General features: G+C 36.3%; 1 long non-coding RNA gene across 2 annotated transcripts in view; it reads left to right on the top strand.

Annotated features, from left to right (window-relative positions):
* Nucleotides 1–242: 242 nt before the first annotated feature.
* Nucleotides 243–7,827, top strand: part of LOC140322172 (uncharacterized) — a 13,787-nt gene continuing 6,202 nt past the window's right edge. Inside the window, exons 1-2 of one of the 2 annotated variants that reach the window (XR_011919160.1) lie at nucleotides 243–327; nucleotides 3,367–3,465. This is a non-coding gene — a long non-coding RNA (uncharacterized lncRNA). Of the gene's footprint in view, nucleotides 547–3,366; nucleotides 3,466–7,827 lie in introns of both variants that reach the window. The other variant, XR_011919161.1, reaches the window with a different exon arrangement.

Genomic DNA, 7,827 nt, shown 5'->3' with positions numbered 1-7,827 from the left:
ACTTTGCAAATGCTCAGTGTGTATCCTCACTTTGCACATGCCCAGTGTGTGTTCTTAATCAGAGACAAGGGAGGTACTATATGAAATGTAGCAATGTCGTAATTTCACTGCCTGTTTATGCATTAATGTATTCTATGATAATTACTGCAGTGTGTGTGTTTTGCCATGTTACAACATGGCTGCTGTGCCCTCGGCACTTTGGGATGAGGTCATCAGTACTGACCTAGCCTGGAGCAGGGATTCTTGGGTAAGCCTTTGAAAAGGACATGGCCTGCAGAGTGGGAGATTTAGATTCTGTTGCATGCGCAGAGAGTATAACTTCTGACTGTAAGTTAAGGCACAATCCTCTCCCTGAGACATACTGAAAGGACTTTAACATGTTTACACTGCTGCTGTTTGAAGATTGCAAAGTTTGTTACACTGGATTTCATATGTTGTTATTATTCAATACAGAGACTCTTTCTGCTAATGAGTATACTATTCTCAACTGGGACTGCACTTGTTACTCACAAGGCCAAATTGAGTGGAGGCACTGCGCTTATGTAAGTAAGTAAAGGCCTTGGCTATCATTTGCAGTCTGTTCTTCCACATAGGTTGCGCCACAACACATCAGTAGCCTGCAGAGTGGGTCAGAATAGGGCTACAGAAGTATCCTTGATTTCCTTCCAGTTGTGGATTGATCGTGACAAGTTCCTGTTTCCTGGTTCCTGTTCCTTGCTACTCGTGTATCCACCGCTCACAACCTGATTGCCCGTGGATGATCTAAGCTATTGGACATTGATCTCCATTTTCAATTGCATCGCTCACAACCTGATTGAATGTGTATGACCTCAGCTATTGACATTACCCACTGCTATTATCTGCAACGCTTACAAGGCTATTGGACATTGACCTCTGTTATCGATTGCATCACTCACAACCTGATTGCATGTGTATGACCTCAGCTATTGACATTGCTCACCGCTCACAAAGTTATTTGACATTGACCTCCATTACCATGTAATATTACTGTGCATCCATTCATATTATATAGCACTACCCCTGGCTATCATTTGCAGTCTGGCATTCAATTACATTGCCCCCCTGATCAGTTTGCATGTGTATGGCCTCCCGGCCAATTACCATTGATGTTGACACCCATAATTAAACTGCAGATTCACCTACAATGTAGTTAAGAAGGTATGTATAAATCTCTACATATTATCAGATTGCATATACATACAATACTTATGTGCATAACAAAATGTGATTCATAGAGCACTATCACAAATGATGTGTGCCTTGTTAGTAAATTCACAGTTGCTAACAAATTATGTGTAGTTATATGTGCAATATAGCCCTATGTTGGACTTGGAATCCATCTTAGTGGAGCCAAGTTGAACTCCACATATGTGAAAAAAACTAATGTTAACCCATTACAACACCTGTGCAAGGTATCTACAGAAATTACTAATTTAATATAGTTTCACAGGTATATGCAATCTGATAATTACATATGTAGAGATATATACATACCTTCTTAACTACTTTGTTGGTGGATCTGCAGTTAAGTTATGGGTTTATCCCTCACATTGTTTGTATCAGCCCTTTCTGCTGACACAACTGAAAAAAAAATACTTACCTTGTCCCCGCAGCTCCTCCGGAGACGTCTTCTCTCTTCTTTCTTCATCCAGCGTGTGCAGTGATGATCTCTGGGGTTTCCCGGTGACATCGCTGCATGCGTCGGTGCGAGCGGGAGGCGGGGCAGGAAATTCAAATCACTTTGCATTGAACTCCATACAAAAAAGCTGTATTGAGACCAATACAAAGAAATCTTTATATAAAATATATATAATTGTATTATATATATATTATATAGGCTACTATACAATTACATTACATTATACACTATTTTTTTTTTTATGTTCTTTAAAAAAAAAATTTATTATTAAATTTGTTATTTTCGGTGAGTTATGCGGTAATTCGGTGAATTATAAGTAATTATTGAGTAATTCAGTGAATTATAGCCTACAATCTAAAATAAATTTCCATGCAAATAATTTAACACTTTTTGCATGGAAGTACGGAAGTTCGGAAAGAATTGGAACACCCGGCGTACGTGTCCCTCGGCGATTCCTGATGATGTCAGTGCATGCGCCCGTCGACGAGGGTCGTAGCGGAAAATTCAAATATTTTGTAATGGATTCAATACAAAGTCCTGTATCCAATCCAATACAAAATAATAGAAAATATATTTATGTGGTTTTGTCTATAGGTATGTGACGTTGGACTCTGTTTTAAAATTTACCACACTAGGGAGGTGTTTTAGAAAAATTTATTACTATACAGTATACTGAATTATTGCATTTTCAGTGTTTTTGATTTATTTATGTATTCTTGTTTAAGCTGATTTTTGTGTTTTTTTTTTTTTAATTTTACTAAAAGTAATTTTTTTTTACATGATTGTGTGTTTCAAACTTTTTTTATATTCATGATATCTATTAGACCCTTGTTCGGACATATTTCTGTAACTTACAGGTCTACAATTTAAAAAAAAAATTTCATGAAAAACAGTGTATCGCTTTTGGTACAGAAATCTAGACATCAGTGAAACTCCCAGGTGGTTAAAGACTTTTAGAGATTTTTTTGTCACGTCAAATTAATTACATATACCAAAATCAAATAATGTACATAAAAATGTATGTGAACATTGAGATTCGTTGAATCTTTATGCCTTTAAAGTCCCATATATACATATATTGGTTGAAGTGCTGGGGTGTTTATTCACGTCGGGACATGGCATGTGTTGATGAATTGCACGTAAGGAATTTTTATAAATTAATAATAAATGGAAAGCAACTATAAATATTGTTTCCAAAAATGTATTTGGTACAGGATGGTGTCAACAGACCTACAACAAATTTCTGAGAATGCCATTCTGGACTAAATATCATGACATGACCTAAGTTCTTGATAATGTTAGAAATGGCTATGACTATCTTTTGTGGTTTTGTGTGTGTTTATGTGACTGGAAAAATTTCCCATGTGCTAGAAAAATTTCTCCTGACACAGCTGGTACTGCAAAAGGAGTCCTGATTGGAAGTTTTTCTTCATTTTGTTCTGGCAACAGCTGTAAAGTTATAAATACAAACATCATTTTCTGTCCTAGTGACAATGGTCACCAGGACTGTGCATCTCTATAGCAGTAAACACAAATTTGGATATACTGTGCCTATTCCCCACCTATTTATAAAAATAGATTTTATGGTAGAACCCTTGCTATGACTGGGAATACTAGAAAAAGCTGAGAGCCTAAATGTACTAAGTTTGTCAAAAAAGCTCCAAAAAATGTGCATTTTTTAAAAAGTTTTTTTGAATTTTCTTCAGATATTGGGCTTGATTTATGAGAGATCTCCAAGGCTGGAGAGACAAACTTCCATCAGCGAACCTGGGTGATACAGCAAACCTGGAATGGGTTTCTTAAAGGTAATTTGATTTTTGTTAGCAAATGTATTTTAATCCTAGACCATATTTCTTCCAGGTTTGCCAGATCACCCAGGATCACTGATGAAAGTGTATCCTCTCCTTGGGGAGCTTTAATAAATCAGGCCCTTTATGGTTATGCAGTAGTACCGTACAATTAGCGTGAAAGGTTGAATAAGTTATGGCACATTGGAATTAACTTTTACCTACATCAGGTCATTCTCCAGGCTTCTCTTAAACCGTGTAAATATTGGTCTGCTGTGATCTTTGTTTTCACATACAAACCAGGAAATTTAAACTAGAAAAATATGTTGTGGACTTTGCTACTCTTCCTTTAAATGAAAGGTTTTTTTTTTCATTTGGTTTTTTATTTTAACAACCTCTCTTGCTTACTAGAATGAAAATATGTGACCTACTGACAAAAAAACTACCTATTTAATTGAATGTTAGGTAAAAAAAGCTAAGTCAATATCCATGTTCAAATAATTATGAAATCATGTGCAAAGAAATAAAAAAACTGAATTTTTGCCCATGGATAAATAGATAAATTAGCATAGCTTTGCTTCAAGTTAATTTAGCTACCTGAATGAAAAATTGTTTAACTACTTACTACCAGGCAGATGCAGGGGAGATATAGGGGGACCTTCCCTACCCCTGTGCTTCTTTAAGTGCACAATGCAGTGAGGTTGGACTGCACAGTGGAGATGGGGGTAAAATGTATCTGAAGTAGGGAACGGGTAGTGAGAATATGGCTGGAAGGATTTACGATGTGGCTTCTAGGTAAATAAAATTATGCTGTGTGGCTTGTGCAATAGCAGAAGAAATTTAAATGTGTAGTTTATGCGTGTGATCTGTACAAGACAAGAGAAAACTCTGGTGTAGGTAAAGGAAGAATACGATACTTAAACTATCCAAGGCCCCTAGTGGGCAGACATTAATATAAGGACAGCTAAAAATGTTTAATTCTTATTCTTTCTATTTTAGTTTTCCCGCATATTTACAAAATGTCATATAAAAGAATAGAAGACACAATTTTAGTTTTTTATTTTTAAATCTAACAACATTAGGGCAGTAGAGGACTAGGGTGTTGGTTGTGGGGGCATTTTTCCTGGGCCAGTTCTAATAAAATATGCTAGATGATGGTCCATAGTGGACTTGTTTTACCTTTCAGACCCACAGTATGTAATGTGCTGAGAACTATATAGGTACTTGATCCTCCTTCATATCTGTGATCATAGCTTCTGGCAGAAGGTAGTCTTCAAGTCTTGTCTTTCTTCATGATTCTGGAATGTCATCCGACTGAATGCCAAAAAGGAAACCAATGCTCAAAGATGGCAAAAGTTGTGTCATAATAAATCATGTCCTGAAGAACACCACCCTTTTACCATGCTCACCAATCACTAAGGCTCCTGTATAGTATACTTTATCTAGACCACAAACTGACTCTTAAAAGAGGTTTTTGATTGTGTTTGACCCCAGACCAAAGGTTCCCAGTCCTACTGTTGAATATGGTTTTCAAAATATTTCCCTGTTCTTACAAAAAGTAAGGTCTATCGGGTTGGAAATCATTGCAGATTCTCCCCTGATATGTATTGATAGTTTGGAAACAAGCACTTTTCACAGGTCATGGGCTATTGAAATGTGCGTAGATATTGACGCATGTATTGATTTACAGTACAAAAAAAAAAATCTATAAAACTAAATTTAGAAAATCTTTATCTTTATGAGGTTGTTTAGTCTCACTGAACTGGAATTTTACACTATTGTTATGTATTAGTTTTTTTTTCATCTTACCTTACCTTATCTTAATTTCTGTCAAGAAGTTTTTCACCTTTCACATGGTTGAAATTCTATTTTTATTTAATACACCTAGTGAGGGGAAAGCCAACATTCTGAGTTGTCAACAGACCAATAGATGAGAGAAAAAACGATACAACTGTCCGGGGGTGACAATTCTCTGGCAAGAATATTTGGATCTTCAGGAACAGGAAAGGAAATAAAAATCCCTAAAGGGATACAGACAGCACAAAAACCATAACATAATACACTTTCATGGGGTCATCATAGTGTTATGATGTAATCTAAATTATTGGTGGTCAGAGGGGGATATCAACAACAGTTGGGCAAATAATTACTAATCAATAGGCCTGATTTAATAAAGCTTTTCAAGGCTGGAGAATATACACTTTCATCAGTGAACATGGGTGATTCAGCAAACTTGTCATAGATTTCCTAAAATTTGTTAGCAAATGTTTTCAATCCTGGACTAAATCCATTCCAGGTTTGCTGGAATACCCAGGTTCACTGATGTAAGTGTATCTTCTCCAGTCTTAAAGAGCTTTAATAAATAAGACCCAATGTGTAAATTTGGTGTGGGTCTGGAGGAGAGTTTCCTAACATAGCCAGCTTACATTTTCTTTAGAAAATCTACTACTTAGAAAGTCTCTACTCTGCTACTTTTTATGCCTTGTTACTGCACCCTGGGTTTTGGCAGCATATTGAGTAACTACAGAGTGGCTTTCAGGATTTCAAAAAAATGAACATGTTCTTTCATATAATTGACATTTTCTGGTTGTAGTTTAGAAAAGTGCTAGGCACTTTTTCTGTCCATCACTTATTATCTTCACCCAGACAGCTTCCTTGCTGACCTTGTCATACTCTTGACCCAGCATATTCTTAATTTAAAAATTCCCTGCCAATCCATGGCAAGGTACTGTTTTCCACCAGTCTGCAAATAGTTTGTGTATGCCACAGCCAGAACTGCAACTAGTATACACCACCCCAAAGACTACCATTGCACTGACAAGCACTGTCATCATACAGGGCTTTAAACTTGTAAATGTCTGGCTGCAGATTTAGCTGAGCCCTACTATACCTGTCTGTATTATTATTGTAACATCAAATTTAAATTCAGATTGCTTAAATTCCAGATTTTCAAGGTTAGAATAGCTGAGTCAAAATCAACTCCAATTGGATCTTTACCAAAATCAGTATCCACTAAAACCTTTTAAAAATGCAGTACATGAACTGTTTTATGTTTACAGCTCAAAAAGAAGATAACATACAAAACAGCATCTTATAAACAGGACTAGATCCCATCTTAAAATGCTCCGAGAGGGCTTTAGGTTCTATTTACAACATTACATTAAAGTAGTAGAACATGCATGTTATCACAACAAGTGGCAGGGCAATCCATTATGGTTCCTCTTATTTGTTCTCTATGTTGATTTTTTCTCATTTCAGTTCTATGATCAGTCCAGGCCCAGTAGTGTTCTGTACTTGTATTCACAAATAAACATATACATTTGTGGAAATGTACAGATACCTTTTTGAAGGTAACCTTCTTTTTGGGGCAAATCCCAATATGATTCTTGAGAAACCAGGGTCCCTGAGAAAGAATTTTCTAGAAAAGAGGTAGGATATCAGAATGTCATCCAGACATAAACAAATGCATAAGAACAGAGGAATAAATGTTTTAGTTATGTTTAGTAATGGGAAGCAGATAGGGAGGTTGTTAATTACTCCAGTCTCTAGCACCAATAAATCCAATGACATCAGGTTTAGCGTGGGGGCGCTTGCAAATTTTCACCTGCAATGATGACAAATATTAGAAAGTCACTTCACTGCCAACTCAATGAACAAAAGCCACTTGTGTTCCTTAACCCACAAAATATGTCTCTCACATGGTGTGTGTGTGTGGACTTTATATAAGGGTTGAACAGAAGAGATTGGATGGTACCACTAATAGTACTGTATTCCGCACAAGGCTAACCACCCTTGCTGTAGTTTTGCTCAGTTAAATACCATCCCCTAAATGGTGTCCAGTTTCAAGTAACTCCTAAAATTCTTCATACACATTTTAGTTTTATATGTTCAATTATATTTATAGCTAATACAGAAAGGCAGGGACCCCTAATTAAAAAAGAGGCCGCACATGGTTTTAGGAGTTTTTGTGTCTTCCAAATTTGTGCTAGACTTGAAAACAGTAAGCTTCCTATCAAAAATCATTGGTAAATAATTCACAAAGCTTTTAATCCCTCAGAAGAATCTTTATTTTTCAGCCACTGCGTTGTAAGGCCAAGTGCAGAAAGGCTGATCTGCTCGGACAGAAAAATAACACAGGTCAACAAGAAATTAGTTTTGATAATCATCAAAAACCACAGTAAACTTTTCTAAATCCGTTTTTCTATCAGACTTCAGATGTTTTCAGTTTTTCCCTAACATGTACAGTTCCTGAGTTATGAGTACTACCCTGTTTCCCCTATGAGGCACTGACTTATATTTTTTGAATGCCAAAGTATGCCCTAGGTCTTATTTTCAGGGGGATGTCTTATTTTTCCATGAAGAAGACTACAGTACACATTT

Source organism: Pyxicephalus adspersus, chromosome 2, assembly GCF_032062135.1.
Source record: "Pyxicephalus adspersus chromosome 2, UCB_Pads_2.0, whole genome shotgun sequence".
NCBI lineage: Eukaryota > Metazoa > Chordata > Amphibia > Anura > Pyxicephalidae > Pyxicephalus > Pyxicephalus adspersus.
Note: the sequence above shows the minus strand (reverse complement) of the source record. Positions and strands in the feature narration are given on the sequence as shown.